Source organism: Ictalurus punctatus, chromosome 8 (assembly GCF_001660625.3).
Source record: "Ictalurus punctatus breed USDA103 chromosome 8, Coco_2.0, whole genome shotgun sequence".
Taxonomy (NCBI): Eukaryota; Metazoa; Chordata; class Actinopteri; order Siluriformes; family Ictaluridae; genus Ictalurus; species Ictalurus punctatus.
Genome location: NC_030423.2, coordinates 23,193,903 through 23,212,446, shown reverse-complemented (window position 1 = coordinate 23,212,446; position 18,544 = coordinate 23,193,903). Strand labels below are relative to the sequence as shown.

Below are 18,544 nucleotides of genomic sequence, written 5' to 3'. Positions count from 1 at the left end.
TTCATAGAATAAGTTCTTAAATAGTTGTTGTTTTTTTATTTTATTTTATTATTATTATTTTTTTATTACAGTCATAAGGAGTTTAATGCTGTAATAATATTGTGAGGTGTGTACAGAAAAAAAAGGATGTAAACGTGTAAGTTTATGTTTATGTGTTAATGGACCAATCAGGAGGGAATTACAGGTCACCGGAAAGTTGAGAAAAAACGGCGGGAGAGAGAGGAGAGAGAAGAGGTGTGTGTGGTAGAAGTGTGGATTCGCTAACTACGGTTTTTCTTTCAAGTACCATCACTGCGAATTAAGTGGTCGAGCACTATATGTGACTTTAGTGGTGGAATAAGCTATCTGTGGAAAGTATAACCTCGGAGAGACGTTGTATTACTGCGGAAAGAAAACAGTTAAAAACTGAATACTAGTGGACACATGGACTTTGATAATAAGTTAGCGAACAGCCGACTCTAGGTGCAGAGACTGTGTTTGTCACCGAGAAAGGAGCTGTGGACTTCGCAGATGACTACCGGTGTGTGAATCTCCTTCTCTTCTTATCTTGCAACGACCCTGCGTGAGTGTGACCCCATTCTTGATCAAGGTACCATTTATTTGTTTTTGCCCTCGTGGTGAAGCCGCTATTTTGTTTGAGGCTTCTACGTATGCCAGGTACATTCAGGTCTGCAACGGGGAACTTGGTACTATTATTTTGTTTGTTGTATGGGGTAATACCGGTTTTTACTGTTTAATCTGGGCGACTAGCCTATATCTTTTGAGTGTTGTGCACACATTTTTCAGTTGTTGTGACATTTGAAACTTCTTAAGGCATTCGGAGAACTGTACATGATGTAAAATTGAAGCTGAATGTCTAATGCCCGACTTTATGTTAAATTTTGTTAAATACTTTGTGTCTATATTAGTAAAACTGTTAAAGGTTTAGACCTTGGTTTGATGACTGACTTAAAGGTTAAACACAAGTGTATACACTTTAAGTTAGTCTATTTTTCTGAGATCATAGACAGTTAATCAGTGATAGTGGACATTTCATAAATAGTATATTTATTAATTGGATAATTATGGAATGCAAGGGGAACCCAAGGCATTAGCCGAGTAACACCAAACACAAAGAAGCGTAAGTATTTAGTATTTCTGTTGATAAATAGAAAAGAACTCAGGGTAGCTCCACCAAGTAAAAGGTATTACACCATATTGATCTCTGCTCCTGGCTGCATATTCACCACAATGTTACACAAGTTACCAGATAAATAATGAAGTGCTAAACTCTGAGAGCATATTTGACAGGTGCCAAGTGTACAGACAGCTTGCAAACACATGGAATGTGTTTTGACTGACATACCTCTGGAGGACCATGGAAATATAATTCGAGTTTCGTTCTATGCACTGCGCTGTATATGATTTACTTTTGACAGTCATATTCATATCCACAGTCTCTTGGAGAGGAGATCTCAGGCAAACAGTGCTGACCTCATGCTAGCTGGGCAGCAGGATTCATTGTGTTTGGGAACATAATCCACAGCAGCTTGTGAACAAGAATTTGGAGCAAACAGTCTGTGTAGGGATTTTGGCAAGAAAGGCCAGAGTGTGCGGATGACAGATTTTCGGATATACAAACAGTCTGGTGGCTGTGAAAAAGTGTCTGACCTGAAGAGGAAACACATATTTACCAAAATGAAGTCAAACACCAGTGGTTTTAATGTTGACACAAAGTTTACAGACAGGATATATTTTTGGTGAACATTGAACTAAAACATGAGAACACTCGTGCTAGGCAGCTGAGGTTATTAATTAGGCTAGCTATCAAGATGGTGACACATTTGTGGGTGCATTCCAAGCAGTTTTTTTTTTGTCATCAATGATCCTCTGTTTTTGTTTGGTCCTGACTACCGCTCAGTCCTGTCACTGGTCTGTTAACGATTGTGTTCACCTGTTTGCTGTTAGTGCTTAAATAGTTTAGCTCTTAATACCCTGCTGTTTCTTTGTCTCATTGCATAGTCTTATATTGTGCTAGTGACCTGGAGCTGCAATTTCAGCAACAGTAGTGATTGACAAAGCAAGAACATGTCAAGCGATATGTGAGTTAATATTTTCTCAACTATATGCAAACTTGTTATGATGCTGTAAAGGAACAAATCCAAATGATTAGCTTACAGTTCAGTACAGGTCAGTTTATTCATCCCTTAGGAAATTTAGTTTGCACAGGTGCCACACATCACATTAACACACACAAACATTCAAACCAAAGACATTATAAGATCATGAATATAAATAGCAAGACAATATTTTTTAAAAGGCGGGGGTCCAATAACCATCAATTCAAGTATCGCCATTTTACAGATGGTTACAGACTATTTAACATAGAATTAGCAGTTGGTATGAATGAATTCTTAAACCTCCTTGTCCTCCCCCCAAATGCTCTATATCTCCAGCCTGATGGGAGGACAACAAACTCTTTGTATAATGGATGTGATGGGCAGTTAATTATCAAGTAAGCTTTTTTTAACAACACATTCTTTAAAAATGTCCTGAAGCAATGTCTGTTGAACTCCGATCACCTTGGAGGCAGTCTTAATCAGTTTAGTCATTCTGTTTTTACCAGACAAGCTAATAAAATCAACCCATACTAGGACACAGTAAGAAATAATAGATTCAATAAAACTCTGATAAAACAGTGTCATTAACACTGTTGAACCTTCTTACAAATAGCATCTGTAGTAGCATCAAAGTTTAATTTGTTATCAATCAGTGAAACCAGGTAACTATATTCATCCACAAGCTCAATGTCCCTTCCATGAATGACAGTAGGAGAGGTAGAAAGATTCGTCTGATCAATTGTATGACAGTTAGTTGACTGACTGGGGGGGGGGATGAAAATCTGTGGTTTCATCTTGTATCCTGTTGTACATGACCTCTCGTTAAATGTGTATAGAGATATTACAAGGAAAAAGCAGAGATCACTGTTGTGTCTCAGGAGAGGGTTTGTAGCTTTTATAATTAGTTTGCAATGCTAATAGGTAACATGTCATGGAACTTGTAAACCAAACAACCAATTTTCACACTGTTTATTGCATTGTTTATTTTGGGTTTAACTAGTTAGGAGAAAATATAAATAGATATACAGTATAAGGTAAGCATATGGTGGAGGCTCTGGTGAGTGTACTGTACGTAGTTAATACAATTAGCTTGCACTGCTAATCTACTAACAACCCTGCTGAAAATAACAATAGAAACCATCACAGAAATTCAAATGGTTTCCACTACAAATGCCATCACAAACCATCCACTTAAAACCATTACTATTACTGGTCCTTAATGGTATCCACTGGACATAGCATGCCACCAGTAGAAGGGAAACAATTTACCAGTAGAGCCCCACAGGGACTATTACAGTTTCCATTAAAAACAATGCAATTCCCATTGTAACCATTAAAACCATTACAAATTCTATGAGAGTTTCTTTCTTTTTTTTTTTTTCCAGCAGGGAAAGCTAATCCAAAGACTGACATGTGAGGTGAATCAAACAATGAAATTTCACACAGGGTTCACTTTAGTAAAATGTTAACCTTCATTTAAAATTCATTTTAAACAATAATAAATTATACACTTTAGTAAATTTGTGTGCTGTTTCTTACTACCTTTTCACACTGAAACTAAAAAAGCTGAATGGACATACCCACAAGAGATAGACTACAAGTGTTGCTCGCTAGTGTGAACACAGAGTAACTGTTCTGTGGGCTATGCAACAGACATGGACGCTGTGTTTTGGATTGCCCCTAATGAATACCATGTTGAATTTACACACTTGTGTAATGCCTCATCTAACTACATGTTACAAGTTGCATGTAGCCATTTTTCTAATTTCACTTTCTTGGTCCTCCAGGGTTTATATTCCCACCTTGCCTCCAGTGTTTCAAGATAAGCCTCAGAATATTAGTGAATATCACAAGAGTGAGCCCTTTGGTGAATGCTTGACATTTCAGTATGCCAAAGATATTTTTCCATGGACCAGTCTCTAAACCAAGTGCTTCAGTTAATAACTGAAATGAGAGCTGATTTCATCATTATTCTGTATGCTATTGTCATAATATTTTTCATATAAATTAATGTATGTATTCATTAGTTGTGAGCTCCAGGGTTTTTCTGCTTATTTCGTAGCAGCATGTTCTAATTCAAATGTATAATTCAAATGTCTCAAGTGTGAATGAGTTGGGCATTTGTTTGTGGAAAGAAGAATAATATATATACTTTGACCCATTTTGGTTGAAGCAAGATCAGTCTGTCCAGCTGACTATCCATGTTGAATCTGTGCTCGGTGGTCAAACCAGGGGATCTATTCCTATGTGAAATTGATCTATGTAATGCCAGAATAATCAAATGGCCGCCGCTGGGTCTCTGACCTGACCCATTCTCAAACACATTTTTCCAGTACGTTAAAATGACCATAGATTTTTTTGAAAAAAAATCGTAATTTGAATACTGTCCTACCTTTGAGACCTACTGAAATGTATAACTACATATACAGCATAATAAATAAAGTGTCTTTTTTTCATAAGCCTAGGTGGTGCACAGTGCAATGAAGCGGTAATGTGATACTTTCCTCATCATGTGTCACATAAGTGGAAGGGGCGCACAGTCGCTGCAATCAGGAAAGCATTTTATACTCACTTTACCACTGTGTGAAAGAACAGGGTCAATGTTTCAGTTTATTAGAAACTTGCTATGCTTGGCGGTGATCTGTTGCTTGAAGAACTGAAATAGAGGTCTCTCTTTTTAAAATGCAACCATTGGGAAAGATAATCTGGTCAGTCAGACAAATAGAGAAGGGAGACTATCTGTAAAGCCAATGTGGCATGTACATAGACACCATCCTATTATCTTTATAGTCACTCAATGATGAGTCATACAAATGCATACAGTACATTTTTGTATTTGAACCAGACTGTCTTCAAATTGTTCAATTTCTGCCAAAAATTTGTGCTGATCACAGACCTTTCCACTCAACCCTTCAGCAAACAAATTATCTTATCTTCTTTATTCAACACTAAATGCTTTATACGTGTAAAGATGTTATGCTGTGAACTTTTTTCTGTTCAGTGACTTCAGTATATCTTGTTCTGATAAGTTCATTGTGATGTGTTTTCCTACTGGAAACTTATATATGAAAGTGAAGCAGTGTGTGAATTTATGAGAGTCCAACAGTTAGGATGAGGGAGTGGGTGTGTTGCGTAGGATACTGTCCTTGTAAAAGACATTACTCTGAAATATGAATATTGTCATGGTTGACATTTTCCCCAGTTGAGCTTTATTCCTGTTTCTCTTGATACATACAAATTGCACACTGCACTGAGATTGTATAGAAGCTCTATCTTTTTCTATCGCATTTATATCTTGCTGTGGTGTAATGAATGTTGTCAGCTTTGCATTTTCCATACCCAAAGGGATTTGCCCATCTAGGCTGAAGGAGGTATGTCTTCCAGTTTCTAGCTTGTGTAGAATGTTTTGCAAGATTGAAAGGATATATTCTGATATTTCCTTTCTGCTTCTTGAAATCTGATTTCTTGAAAATTTAGCCGCTAGAACCACTGAGCACTGACTCAGCCTTGTCAAACTGCCCAGATGTATACCAAGGGTAGACCAATTTACTATAGGACCTCAGCACACAAGATCATAAGCATAAGATATGCATTTAGATCACCCTTCACATGAGCCTTAAATTATGAGCCCCTGTGTGCAGACTTTGGGGCACCAAGCCAATTACAGCTCATGGCTGATTGCTGGGTTCTCACTGTCCTGTGAACAATGGATAATCCCTCACAGATTACCAAATCTCTCTTAAACCTCATTGATCTATGCCATTAGCCAAGACATGGTGGCTGGCCGGCCTAGAATATGAAAGCCCTGTCCCTCAGCTGATAACTTCGGAAAAAGCGGGTGACCCACGCAAACAGGCCCCAAGGACAATCAACACAGGCAAGGGCTGCAAGAATAATACAATAACAACTGAAGTTGGCTATTTTCTTCTATGTGTTACAGTGTAATTATCATGCTTGTAACCCCAAAGTTGCATTTAGACATTTCATTGTTTAACCTGCATGAGAATGATTGGTTATGGATATAAGTGTGTGATTAATTATAAGTAATGTGTTAACAATGGCCAACATATGTCTTCTTTGGTATGTGTGTGTTCCTTGAGTGATTTGTTGAAAGATAAGAGTAAGGAGAATCCGGTAGAACATTAGGTATAGGTAGCAACAGTTGGGACTAAAAGTTTGATCCACACTCTATAAAGGAAGAAAAGAGAAGACATGAAATTATGTGACCACAAAGACCATGGACTGCTACACCCTGCTCTAACTTCATGCTAATTGGAGCAAAACCGTTTGGGTTCCACCCAGCTAGGAAGAGTTAAAACCCTTGGAAACCATGGAAACAATGAGTTCTCTTCTACCAGCACTTTCAAAAGGTACTCCCTAATCAGTTTCTTCAGGGAGTCCTCATCAACTAACAGCTGCAAGAGTCCTCTTCAACCAACATCTACACAAGTTCTCCAATCGACATGTTCATGAATTCTCTTTTTCAAATATCATCTGCAAGAGTATGCTGCAATCAATGTCGCATGAGCTAGCTCCTGCAAAGTTTCCAAACTTTAGTTGGGAAAGAACCAGAACGACTGCTACCAAGCTCCTCAGGCAGGACACCTACGAGTCTCCTCTCCATTCACCATTTTGATTGGTCTCCCTAGACACCGCTCAAAAGCAGACAGACCTCCGATGAATCGCTACCAACCAGAATCCCTTCTACACAGCAACGTACAGAGGGAATACCCCATCTAGAGCAACTTCAACACAAGTAAGCACTTCCAGGTCTCAGTCAAAGCTGGTGTATTTAATAGAGCCCTTTTTTAATATTTGGTGTATTTAATAGAGCAAAAAATAAATGAATTGTTGATGGTTGGTTATGGTTTAGGTCTAAGAACAGCATACAGTGTTAAACTAGTGAGCCATTCCTTCGCAGTCAAAGATATTTTCACCCCGTTTGTTTGTGTGTGTGTGTGTGATCTAGTTTCTGTGTATTAGAGTAGTTAAATAAAGTCTTGTCTGATTTTAATAGCAAGTGTCTTTTGTTTATATTTATGATTTATTGTCTTAAGTTGTCTGATTGTCATGAAATCAGAGAAGGAACTCTGAACTATAGTTCCCAGCAGCCACTACATCACAGACCGCCTGCACCTGAATCACATTCCTGAATTGAGCACTCATGTATATCGCCACAGTTTGCACTGCACTCTTTGTCACACATTTGTCTTTCTTTGCCTTTGTCCCTGTTGCCGGGTTTTGTCCTTTGGTTTATGTTTAGTCTTTGCCGTAGTGTTTTGCCTTAAAGTCATAGTGTCTTTTGTATGTGTGTTTTGTTCTTTATTAAACGTTTGAAATTCTGTACTTGCATCCGTCTCAACCTCCAATCGTGACAAAATGTGAGACCATTAACCTGGATGCAGCAGAATTTTTCAGGGTCCAAGAGTCCCTGTACAAGAGGGAGAAGCCAAAGTGGGAGCCTTCCAACCAGGCTGGAACCATCTCCCACCCTCCCTCCCCCACTGTGGATCTAGTCCAGTGGGCCGAGACCGTCATTCAGCCTCCTTACTCGTCTGAGGACACCGCTCAGCATTTCTGTTTAGCTGAGGATGCCGCTCAGTCACCCTGTTTTGCTGAATACATTGCACAGTGTCCTGGCATGGCCAAGTGCTCCGCTCTGCTTTCCTGCTCTGCCTTCCTGCCCGGCTGAGGGCGTCGCTCTGCCTTCCTGCCCGGCTGAGGGCGTCGCTCTGCCTTCCTGCCCGGCTGAGGGCGTCGCTCTGCCTTCCTGCCCGGCTGAGGGCGTCGCTCTGCCTTCCTGCTTGGCTGAGGACGTTGCTCTGCCTCCATGTTCCGCTGAAAACGTCGCTCTTTTCCTTTGCTTCACGCCATATGTCGCTCCAGCTTCCTGTTCCGCGGAGAGCATCGTTCCTCCCTCTGGCCTCGTGGAGAATCTCGCTCCCCTCTCTGGCCTCAAGCAAATCTTTGAGCTTCAATCTGGCCTTGCGGAGAACTTCGATCCCCCTGTGGACCTCGAGGAGAATGGCACTCCCCCCTCTAGCGTCATGAGGAATGTCGCTTCCTCCTCAGCTTCTCCTTGAGCTTTGTTCCTCCCACTGACTGTGCAGTAGCCATTGCTCCGCATTCAAGCCAGGCCGGGGATATCATGTCATCTCTCTACGGTACAGAGGAGACCACTCCACACCTGAACCTCAGAGAGCACGGCCAGTTCATGCATGAAACTGATGTCACGACCACATCAGCTTCCTGCCCAGCTGAGGATGTTGCTCTGCTTTCCTGTCCTGCTGAGGATGTCGCTCTGCTTTCCTGTCCAACTCAGCACGTTGCTATGCCTTCTTGCCCTGCTGAAGCTGATGACCCAGCTTCCCATGCGTTGGTGCTGTCGCGACCCCGGCAAGCTTGCCCCAACCTCATGCCTGCCCCTTGGCTCCTTGAGGAGCTTGCTCTCTGTGGAACAATGCCTGCATCGGGACCTAAGAGTTTGTGAGGACATGTTGCCCAGAGGCCCAGCACTGCCAGAAGGAGGGTGTGTATTTTGGCACTCCGGGAGAAGTGCCCCTGGGGGCGGAGTTCTGTCATGAAATCAGAGAAGGAACTCTGAACTATAGTTCCCAGCAGCCACTGCATTACAGTCACATGCCCACCTGCACCTGAATCACGTTCCTGTAATTGAGCACTCGTGTGTGTGTGTGTGTGTATATAACCACACTTTGCACTGCACTCTTTGTCTCACGTTTGTCATTCATTACCTTTGACCCTGTTGCTGTGTTTTGTTCTTTGGTTTTATGTTTAGTCTTTGCCACAGTGTTTTGCCTTAAAGTCCTAGTGTCTTTTGTATGTGTGTTTTGTTCTTTATTAAACGTTTGAAATTCTGCACTTGCATCCGTCTCAACTGCCAATCGTGACACCGATCTTGTTACTGTGCTCATAATTCATGTTTTACATCAGGATATTATTACTGGTGGCCACAGGATTAAGATCCTAGCCAGACTTAAGATACATTAAGTTCAACTCATTGGTGGATGAATAGTTGATCAGCTGTTGAAATAGTAAATTTGCACATTTCCCTCATTTTGAGCTCAATATAACAAAAGTAAAAGCTAATTTTCCCCACATAACTAATAAGGGTGCCAATATTAGTGGAAGGCACCGTGTCTATCTATATCTATCTCTCTATGATGATATAGTATACAGTGGCAAGAAAAAGTATGTGTACCTTTTGGAATTTCATGGTTTTCTGAATAAATTTGTCATAAAATGTGATCTGATCTTCATCTTACTCAAGGGTATTGACAAATATAATGTGTCTAAAATAATAACACAAAAAAATTCTGATCTTTCATGTCTTTATTGAGAACAACCAAAAAAAACCTCATAGTGCTTGTGGAAAAAGTATGTGAACCCCTGAGTTAATGACCTCAAAAAAGCTAATTGGAGTCAGGTTTTAGCACACCTGGAGTCTCGTTAAGAAAATGAGTTTGGAGGTACGGACTACAGCTACTTTGACTGATTAAAACCCCTCAAACTTGTGGAGTTTGCACTGTACAAGAAGCACACGCTTATGTGAGCCGTGCCTCGCCAAAAATAGCTTTCAGAGGATCTATGATCAAGAATTGTTGATTTACATAAAGCTGGCAAGTATTACAAATTGATTTCAAAGACTTTAGAAATTCACCAGTCTACAGTTAGGCAAACATTTTACAAATGGAGACACTTTGGGACTGTTGCTACTCTATCAAGAAGTGGACGCCCAGTCAAAATGACCCCAAGCGCACAATGAAGACTCATCAATGAGGTAAAGAAACAACCCCAAATGACAGCCAAAGATTTGAAGGCATTATTGGAACTGGCTAACATCTCTGTTCATGAGTCTACAATATGTAAAACATTGAACAAGCAGGGTATCTACGGCAGGACACCACAAAGGAAGCCACTGCTTACTAAAAAGAACATTGCTGCAAGCCTGAAGTTTGCAAAAGAGCATATTGACACTCCACAGCGGTATTGGCAAAATGTATTGTGGATTGATGAAACTAAGATTGAACTATTTGGGAAAAACCACACAGCACTACATCTGGTGTAGAAAGGGCATGGCATATCATCATGAAAACATCATCCCAACCGTAAAGTATGGTGGCGGAAACATCATGATTTGGCCCTGCTTAGTTCCATCAGGGCCTGGCCAGCTTGCAATCACTGGGGGCAAGATGAATTCCAAAGTATATCAGACAATTCTTCAGGATGATGTGAGAATATCTGTGCGTCAGCTGAAACTGTGTAGAAGTTTGGTAATCCAACGACCCAAAACACCGGAGCAATTCTACAACAGAATGGCTTCAGGAAACCAAAATCCGCCTTTTGGAGTGGCCAAGTCAGATCCCAGACCTCAACCCAAGAGAGATGCTATGGAATGACTTGAAGAGAGCCATGCACATGAGACGTCCAAAGAATGACCGAGCTAAAGCAGTTCTGCCAGGAAGAATGGGCTAAAATTCCTCCTGACCGATGTGCAGATCTGATCCACAGCCACAGGAATCGCCTGGTTGAAGTTATTACTGCCAAGGTGGGAGTTAATTAATTAATTAATATTAATTCTAAGGGTTCACTTACTTTTTCCACTGCCATTTTGAATGTTGAAGGAGTGTGTTCAATAAAGACATGAGGGATCAGAATTAGGCTTAGTGGTTAGCACGTTTGCCTCACACCTCCAGGGTTGGGGGTTCGATTCCCACCGTGGCCCTGTGTGTGTGTGTGTGTGTGTGTGTGTGTGTGTGTGTGTGTGTGTGGAGTTTGCATATTCTCCCTGTGTTGCCGGCGTTTCCTCTGGGTACTCCTGTTTCCTCCCCCATTCCAAAGACATGCATGGTAGGCTGATTGGCATGTCTAGTGTCTGTAGTTTATGAATGGGTGTGTGCGTGTGTGATTGTGCCCTGCGATGGATTGGCACCCTGTCCAGGGTGTACCCTGCCTTGTGTCCAATGCTCCAGGTTCCCCGTGACCCTGAAAAGGATAAGAAGTATAGAAGTATAGGTATAGAAGATGGATGGATATTTGTCAATACCCTTGACTTAGATGAAGATCTAAGTCAAGGGTATTGATCTAAGATCATAAAGTGTGAACTAAGATCACACTTTATGACAAATTTATTCAGAAAACCATTAAATTCCAAAAGGTTCACATACTTTTTCTTGCCACTGTATGTATGTGTGTGTGTGTGTGTGTGTGTGTGTGTGTGTGTGTGTATATATATCTTTGTAATATTACACACACACTCTCCATTACGCACATCGTGTGACTATAAAAACAGCACCTGTGAACCATGTCGAGTGAGAGAGAATTCAGGAAGAGTGCCCTGCTCTCATTTTATTACAGAAAGACGGACACACTTTCTGTGTGAAGTGTCTGGGGCTGGAGAATGCCACAGCGGCCCATGAGGGAGCTGACTGCATGCATTGTGAGTGCATTACAATCAGGCAGCTCCGCTGGTGGCTCACTCTCTTCTCGGCCAAAGGGAGTTGGGTTTCAGAGCCTCGCGGATCTGGTCCTGGGGATCCCGTATGGATCTGGAGAGGAGCCAGAGATGAGTGCTGCTCTATTTCTTGCTCTTTCTTCCGAGTCTGGCTCTCTGCCAGATTTTGAAGCTCGCATTGCGATTCCTCCTTCGGGTATGGGAAGCCAACCCACCCTCTCTGAATCCGAGGAGCCATTGCACCAAAAACGGAGAGTAACTCTCATATAAAGAGCAGCTTGAAGTGATTACTAGGGCAGTGACTTGTAGCAGGCTGGATGAGCGCTATCTCCCCAGTGAAAATAAATCTCCTTCACACCATAGAAAACTTTTACCCAGATGAGCATGATGAAATATTGTGCTTCTTGGGAAAACCATACACTAGCCATATTTATAACAAGGTCTGATTATTAGGTGGAGGAGGCACTTTCGAGCTACCTCTTGTCATTAACTGCAGGAAATTTAAGGGGGCCGGATTTCTCATCTAAGCCCGTCGTATTGGCCATTCAATGGGTAGCTTGGTTGTGGTGGAGAGGCACTTATGACTAAACCGCTTAGGGATGGGGGATAGGGATAAATCTTCCTAATGGATGCCAATGTTGAACCTTCCGTCTTGTTCGGAGACACGCTTGACACCATCGCCGACAGGTTTTGTGACATGAAACAGCAAATGGTAAAGTTCAGAGCTTGAACACAGCCACCCCCCCACCCCAGTTCAGATTTGTGTTAACAACAGTAGTCAGAACAGAGCAGAGCCCAATGTTAGTGCAGGAAATAAAATCCCTCTTGAACAAAGGGGTGTAGAACATGTATCCAGTTCTCTGAGGGAGGGAGGTTTTTACAGTCATTATTTCCTGCGCCGCAAAGAACATGGGAGTATGTGGACAATTTTAGATATGGGCCATCTGAATCGTACTCTTTGGACAAAGTGATTCAAGATGCTGACGTTCAAACTTATCATTCCCCAGATTAATTTTGAGGACTGTTAGAGCTAAATGACGCATATTTCCACATAGAATTATTGCCCAGAGACAGGAAGTTCCTGTGGTTTGTGTTTGGAGTCAATGCATACCAATATTGAGTTCTTCCATTCGGTCTAGCTTTCACACCATCCTAAAGTGTATGGATGCCACTCTGGCTCCCTTGCAACTCCAGGACATCTGTGTATTAAACTACCCGGATGACTGGTGATCCAAGGAACTGGAGATTCAACATCGAGGAGATGTTCTCACCCACATGAGGAGCTCGGGGCTCAGGTTGAACCCAAAGAAGCTGAGGGTGAAGGTGATGGACTGGCCAAGCATGTCTCCAGACCTAAACCCTATTGAGCATCTGTGGGGCATCCTCAAATGGAAGGTGGAGGAGCACAAGGTCTCTAACATTCACCAGCTTCGTGATGTCATCATGGAGGAGTGGAAGAGGACTCCAGTGGCAACCTGTGAAGCTCTGGTGAACTCCATGCCCAAGAGGGTTAAGGCAGTGCTGAAAATAATGGTGGACACACAATATATTGACACTTTGGGCCCAATTTGGATATTTTCACTAAGGGGTGTACTCACTTTTGTTGCCAGCGGTTTAGACATTAATAGCTGTGTGTTGAATTATTTTGAGGCGACAGCAAATTTACACTGTTATACAAGCTGTACACTCACTACTTTACATTGTAGCAAAGTGTCATTTCTTCAGTGTTGTCACATGAAAAGATATAATCAAACATCTACAAAAATGTGAGGGGTGTACTCACTTTTGTGAGATACTGTATGTTTCTCTAGTGCAGAGCACAACTTTTCTAGGGGTTATATGTGATTTTGCTATGATGAGGGCATTTCTATCCCCAACACGCTTAGGGCCAATCCTATCAATGCTGAGCAAGATAAAGCTGGATCTGGACATCCCCTCCAGTTTCTATGAGAGATTGCTGGGGCTTATGGCAGCAGCAGACAACGTCATACAGTTGGGCCCATTGCACATGAGACCGTTTCAGTGGTGGCTGAAAAGTCAGGGGTTTCATCCGAGGATGAAACCTCTGAGAGTAATCAGTGTCATGCGGCAATGCCTACATGCTCTGAAAATTTGGAGGTGTCCCCAGTTTCTAGCCTCGGGTCACACTCTTGGGATGTCTCCTTATCGCAAGATGGTAATAACAGACGTCTCCCTCACGGGCTGGGGTGCGGTCTTATACAGCTGTCCAGCTCAGTTTTTGGAGCGGCCCTCATCTGGAGTGGCATAAAAATTTCCTAGAAATGCGGGCCGTGTTTCTAGAACTGAAATTCTTTCTTCCTCAATTGAGAGATCAGTGTGTTAGTTGTGACAGACAGCACAGTGTTGGTCTCATATATCAACAACCAGGGAGGGTTACATTCGCACCCCTATTCAAGCAGGTGCAACTAATTCTTCTCTGGGTGGAAGGAAAGTTTTCTTTCAGCGAGTGAAAAATACATTCCGGGCAACCAGAACGTGGGGGGGAGACATCCTATCGAGGCAGGGACTGAGGCCCGGGGATTGGAGGATACATCCACAAGTGGTGGAGTCTGTATGGCGGAGGGTCGACCAAAGGGATGTGGATGTGTTCGCGTCCAAGGTGATGACGCACTACCTGCATGGTTTGGCCTCACTCCTTCTGCACCATTTGGGCTGAATGCCATGGTGTCCACATGGCCGAGGTCTATATGCTTTGCCCCCGATTGCTCTGCTCCCACATGTTCTAGAGAAAGTTTGCCAAGACCATCTATGTCTGCTGCTAGTAGCACCGTATTGGCCAGCTTGAATATGGATCTACTGTCTCAACCCAGAGGGTGGACTTTTCACCCTTAGCCAGAACTATGTAAACTGTGGGTCTGGCCCCTGAGGGGCAACAGCTCATAGATTCTGGTTGCAGAGACCATGTTGAACGCTAGAGTGGGTATGTGCTCAAGTGGTGACTTTTTGTCTCATGGTGTTAGGAACTTGAGTTACACCAAGTAAACTGTGCAATACCTACAGTCCTGGAGTTCTTACAAGGATATAAGGCTCCTTCTACAATCACGGTCTTTGGGGCCACCATTTTGGCCAGCCATACCCCTATTGCTGGAGCCTTTGTGGGGCAACATCCTTTAACATCAAAGTTTGTGTGGTGTCAGGTGGCTGAGGCCTGTTGCTGGCTTGGTTTGGCCATGACAGTAGAGGTGATCCTGTGTCAAAGCAGCTCATCTCTAATTTGATAGTGAAAGCAATCTCTATCGCTTATGAGGCACGCATTCTCACTACGCCTGTTTGCATAAGGGATCATTCCACTAGGGGGGTTGCCTCCTAAAAGGCTTTATCCTAAAGGGTACCCTTAGAGGATGTGTGTGCTGCAGCAGGGTTGTCCATGCTGCACACATTCATTTGATATTACAGTTTGGACATGCATTCCACCCCAGGCTTGAGCTTGAGTGTCTTGCAGTGAACCGCAGTCTCAGATCTTTTGAACAGGCCATACCCTCAGTATGACTGAGTGTGTATTCTTGTTCCCACAGCATGAAGCTCACGTAATGTTGAGTTGCCTTTGAAAGGGAACATCTGGGTTGTGCTTCTAACCCTGTTGCATGAGAAGGTACAAGACGTTGCATAGCTTTGTCATACTGGGGCATGCCTGTGAATTGCATTTTCGCTTCATGTAATAGAGGCTGACAAAATGGTTCACAGGTGCTGTTTTTATAGTCACACGATGCGCATAATTTCCATCGATGAGGATGAGATGCACTGTAGTACTTAAAGCAGCTGGTGGCCACACCAGATACTGACTGCTTCTTTAATATTGACCTCCCTTTGTTCAAGTACTTGTTATTCCATTTCTGTCAAATGTCTGTGAAACTTTTGATGTTTTTTAAAGAATTCACAAAAATATTTTGCTCTTATGGATATCGAACAATTGCAAACAAAACAGATTTATATATATAAAAAAACAACATCTGTGTTAAATATAGGTGTGCAACAATTATTAGCACCCTTTTACTCAATACTTTCCCTTTGGCAACAGCTCTGAGTCTTCTCCTATAATGCCTGATGAGGTTGGAGAATACATGGAAAGGGATCTGAGACCATTCCTCCGTACAGAATCTCTCCAGATCCTTCAAATTTCGAGGTTCATGCTGGTGGACTCTCCTCTTTAGTTCCACCCACAGGTTTTCTATAGGTTTCAAGTCAGGGGACTTTTCAATGCTTGTGCTATATTCTTATAGCCAATAACTTTTTGCCACAAACCACAACTATATTCCTTGGTCTAGCTCATTGTTATGAATGACTAAGAGAATTTGACCGATGTTTTAACGCATATTTATACCCCTGTGAAACAGGAAGTCATTGTTGAACAGTTTCCTGTTCTTACTCACCCAGATGTACTAAAAAAAGTAACATATCAGTGGTAATATACTTCAAATATTTTTTTTTTCTCATATGAATTCATAGGGGTGACAAATTGTTGCACACCTATATTTAACAAATATTTTTTTTATAAACCTGTGTTGTATTGGCAATTGTTTGCTGGCCATGGAAGCAGTGAATTTTTTGTGAATCTTTTTAACAAAAGATCAATAGGTTAAACAACAAAGACAAATTCTCAGTCTTCTTTGTTCATATTTACCAAGGGTGACAATATTATTGGAGGGCACTTACGTGTGTGTGTGTGTGTGTGTGTGTGTGTGTGTGTATGTATATGTGTGTGTGTGTGTGTGTGTGTGTGTGTGTGTGTGTGTGTGTATATATATATATATATATATATATATATATATATATATATATATATATATATATATATATATATATATATATATAAATATATATACATATAATATTATAATATAATATAATTAAAATAAAATACTGAAGTAGTTACACTGGCTCCCGGTCAGGTTTCGCATTGATTTTAAAATCATTATGCTCATACATAAAGCACTGCATGGTCTGCCCCCTCAGTATCTGTCTACGCTTTTAACTTTATATACTTCCAAGTATGATTTGCCCTCCTCTCAAGCTGGTTTACTGTCCAGACAGGGTTGTGATCTGTAGGGGGCAGGGCTTTCTCATCTTATGCTCCTAGACACTGGAATGCACTCACTGCTCATATTAGAGATGCACAGAATTTGAGCAAAACTCATTTTTTAGATTAGCTTTTTCTTAATTTTATTAACCATTTTGTATTCAAGTCTCTTTTTAGTTTTTGTATGTTGTGTGTTTTTATCTGTGTATTATTTTTATTTTCTTGATATTTTTTATTGTGTATGTCACGATCTCCCCTGCTGATGGCGCTGCGACATGCACGGAGAGCCGGAGGGCGTGCGTGCACGAGATTACGTAATGAGGACTGTTTCCTATGGACACGTGGTTTTGTTCTTCTCCTTTTCAGGTATTGGTTGATGTTCGAGGGTGTGTCGTTATTGTTTCCAGCTGTCTGCGTTTAACTTTGATTACGTGAGTTATTTAAACCCCTCGTGTTGCTGTGCCCTTTGCGTAGTATTATATGTAAATACGTTTAAGTATGTTATGTATGTATTAGCCACCTGGATGCTAAGTGGTCGTGTTCTCATGTCCTGTTTTGTTTCATGCCTGGAATCCAGTTTCCTGTTTTCGCCTTGAATCTCGCTTCATGTTAAAGACCGTGTTTCATGTTTATTGACTTACTTTATGAATAAAGACTTGAATCTGCACTTGCTTCCGTTCATGTCCTGTTTCGTAACAGTGTAAAGTGCCTTGAGAATCTGCTTTAAAGGCGCTATATAAAAATTCAGTTTGTTATTATTATTTTATTTATATATATATAATATATTAGTTGGGATAGGGCAATTTAGGACCAATAGTGATGTGAAACAGATGAAGCATTCATCTAATCATAGTGTATAGGGAGCCTCCAAAAAAGGCCTAGTCCTTCAATAGCAAGGATGGGTCAAGGCTCGCCAATCTGCCAACAGATGCGTCAGCAAATAATCCAACATTTTGAGAACAACATGTGGTTTGAAGTTTATTTAGTTCCTCATTAGTCACCATTTCATTTCATCTGGTTTCATCTTACACAGACAAATACAACCTCTTATTAAACATGTAACGAGACAAAGGAAACTAAAACTTGGAAGGAAGTAGCAGAGATTGTTGCACTTATTAATGCATTATGCAATTTGTGTTATAGCTACTACCATTTCTCATTGGGACTACAAACATGTTCTGTAGTGTTATTGGTTAATTGCACTAATAGTAGGGTTTTTTTTTCTTAAGCTTTTCAGCTACATTTTGCTATTTTACACTCATTATAATTTTTATACATTTTATTTCAGAAAGCAGAGACACTCTGACAATAGTTCACCATGAGGGAGCAGATGGCAAGAAAGAACCTGACTCTTGGTGAAAGTCTTACAGCTTGCTTAAAAGCCAAGTGATGCACTGAGCACTTACAGGGTTGGAAGTGAAATGTCAGCATAGAAGGGAATTGAAGAGGGCAGATCAAAAGTAGTAATCCAGAGTGGTTTACTGTCAAATATCACCCATATTTTACATGGAGAAAATCTCATGAGAAGGTTAAAGATCTTTCTTGTGAGGTGAGTGAATACCAGCATGAATATCAGAGACAAGAATAAGCTGCCTGAAGTCGTGACCATAGCTGGCAAAATTAAAACAAGGCAGAATGTAGCTGGTGAATTGCACATATTGAAGAGCTATAAGAAAACTTTATTGTGAGGAGCCACCATTTCTGTGAGAAAAGCAGCAGACATCCAAGGGCAACTACAGAAAAAAATATTTTCATTACTTTACATTATGATGTAGATACTAATTTGTTACTTCTCCATGTTTTATTCTTGGGCCTCTATATAACTGTTAATCCAAGATTGTTTATTTGATAAAAAATGACCTTGGCATGTTCTCTGTACTTGAAGTTATGATATGGAATTTGGACATAGAATTCTGCCTGGATGCTTAGAATTTA

The 18,544-nt window shown here is 41.3% G+C and overlaps 1 long non-coding RNA gene across 1 annotated transcript in view; it reads left to right on the top strand.

The window, feature by feature from the left end:
• Window positions 1–215: 215 nt before the first annotated feature.
• Window positions 216–18,544, top strand: part of LOC128633470 (uncharacterized) — a 73,020-nt gene continuing 54,691 nt past the window's right edge. Inside the window, exon 1 of the long non-coding RNA XR_008396863.1 lies at window positions 216–589. This is a non-coding gene — a long non-coding RNA (uncharacterized LOC128633470). The remainder of the gene's footprint in view (window positions 590–18,544) is intronic.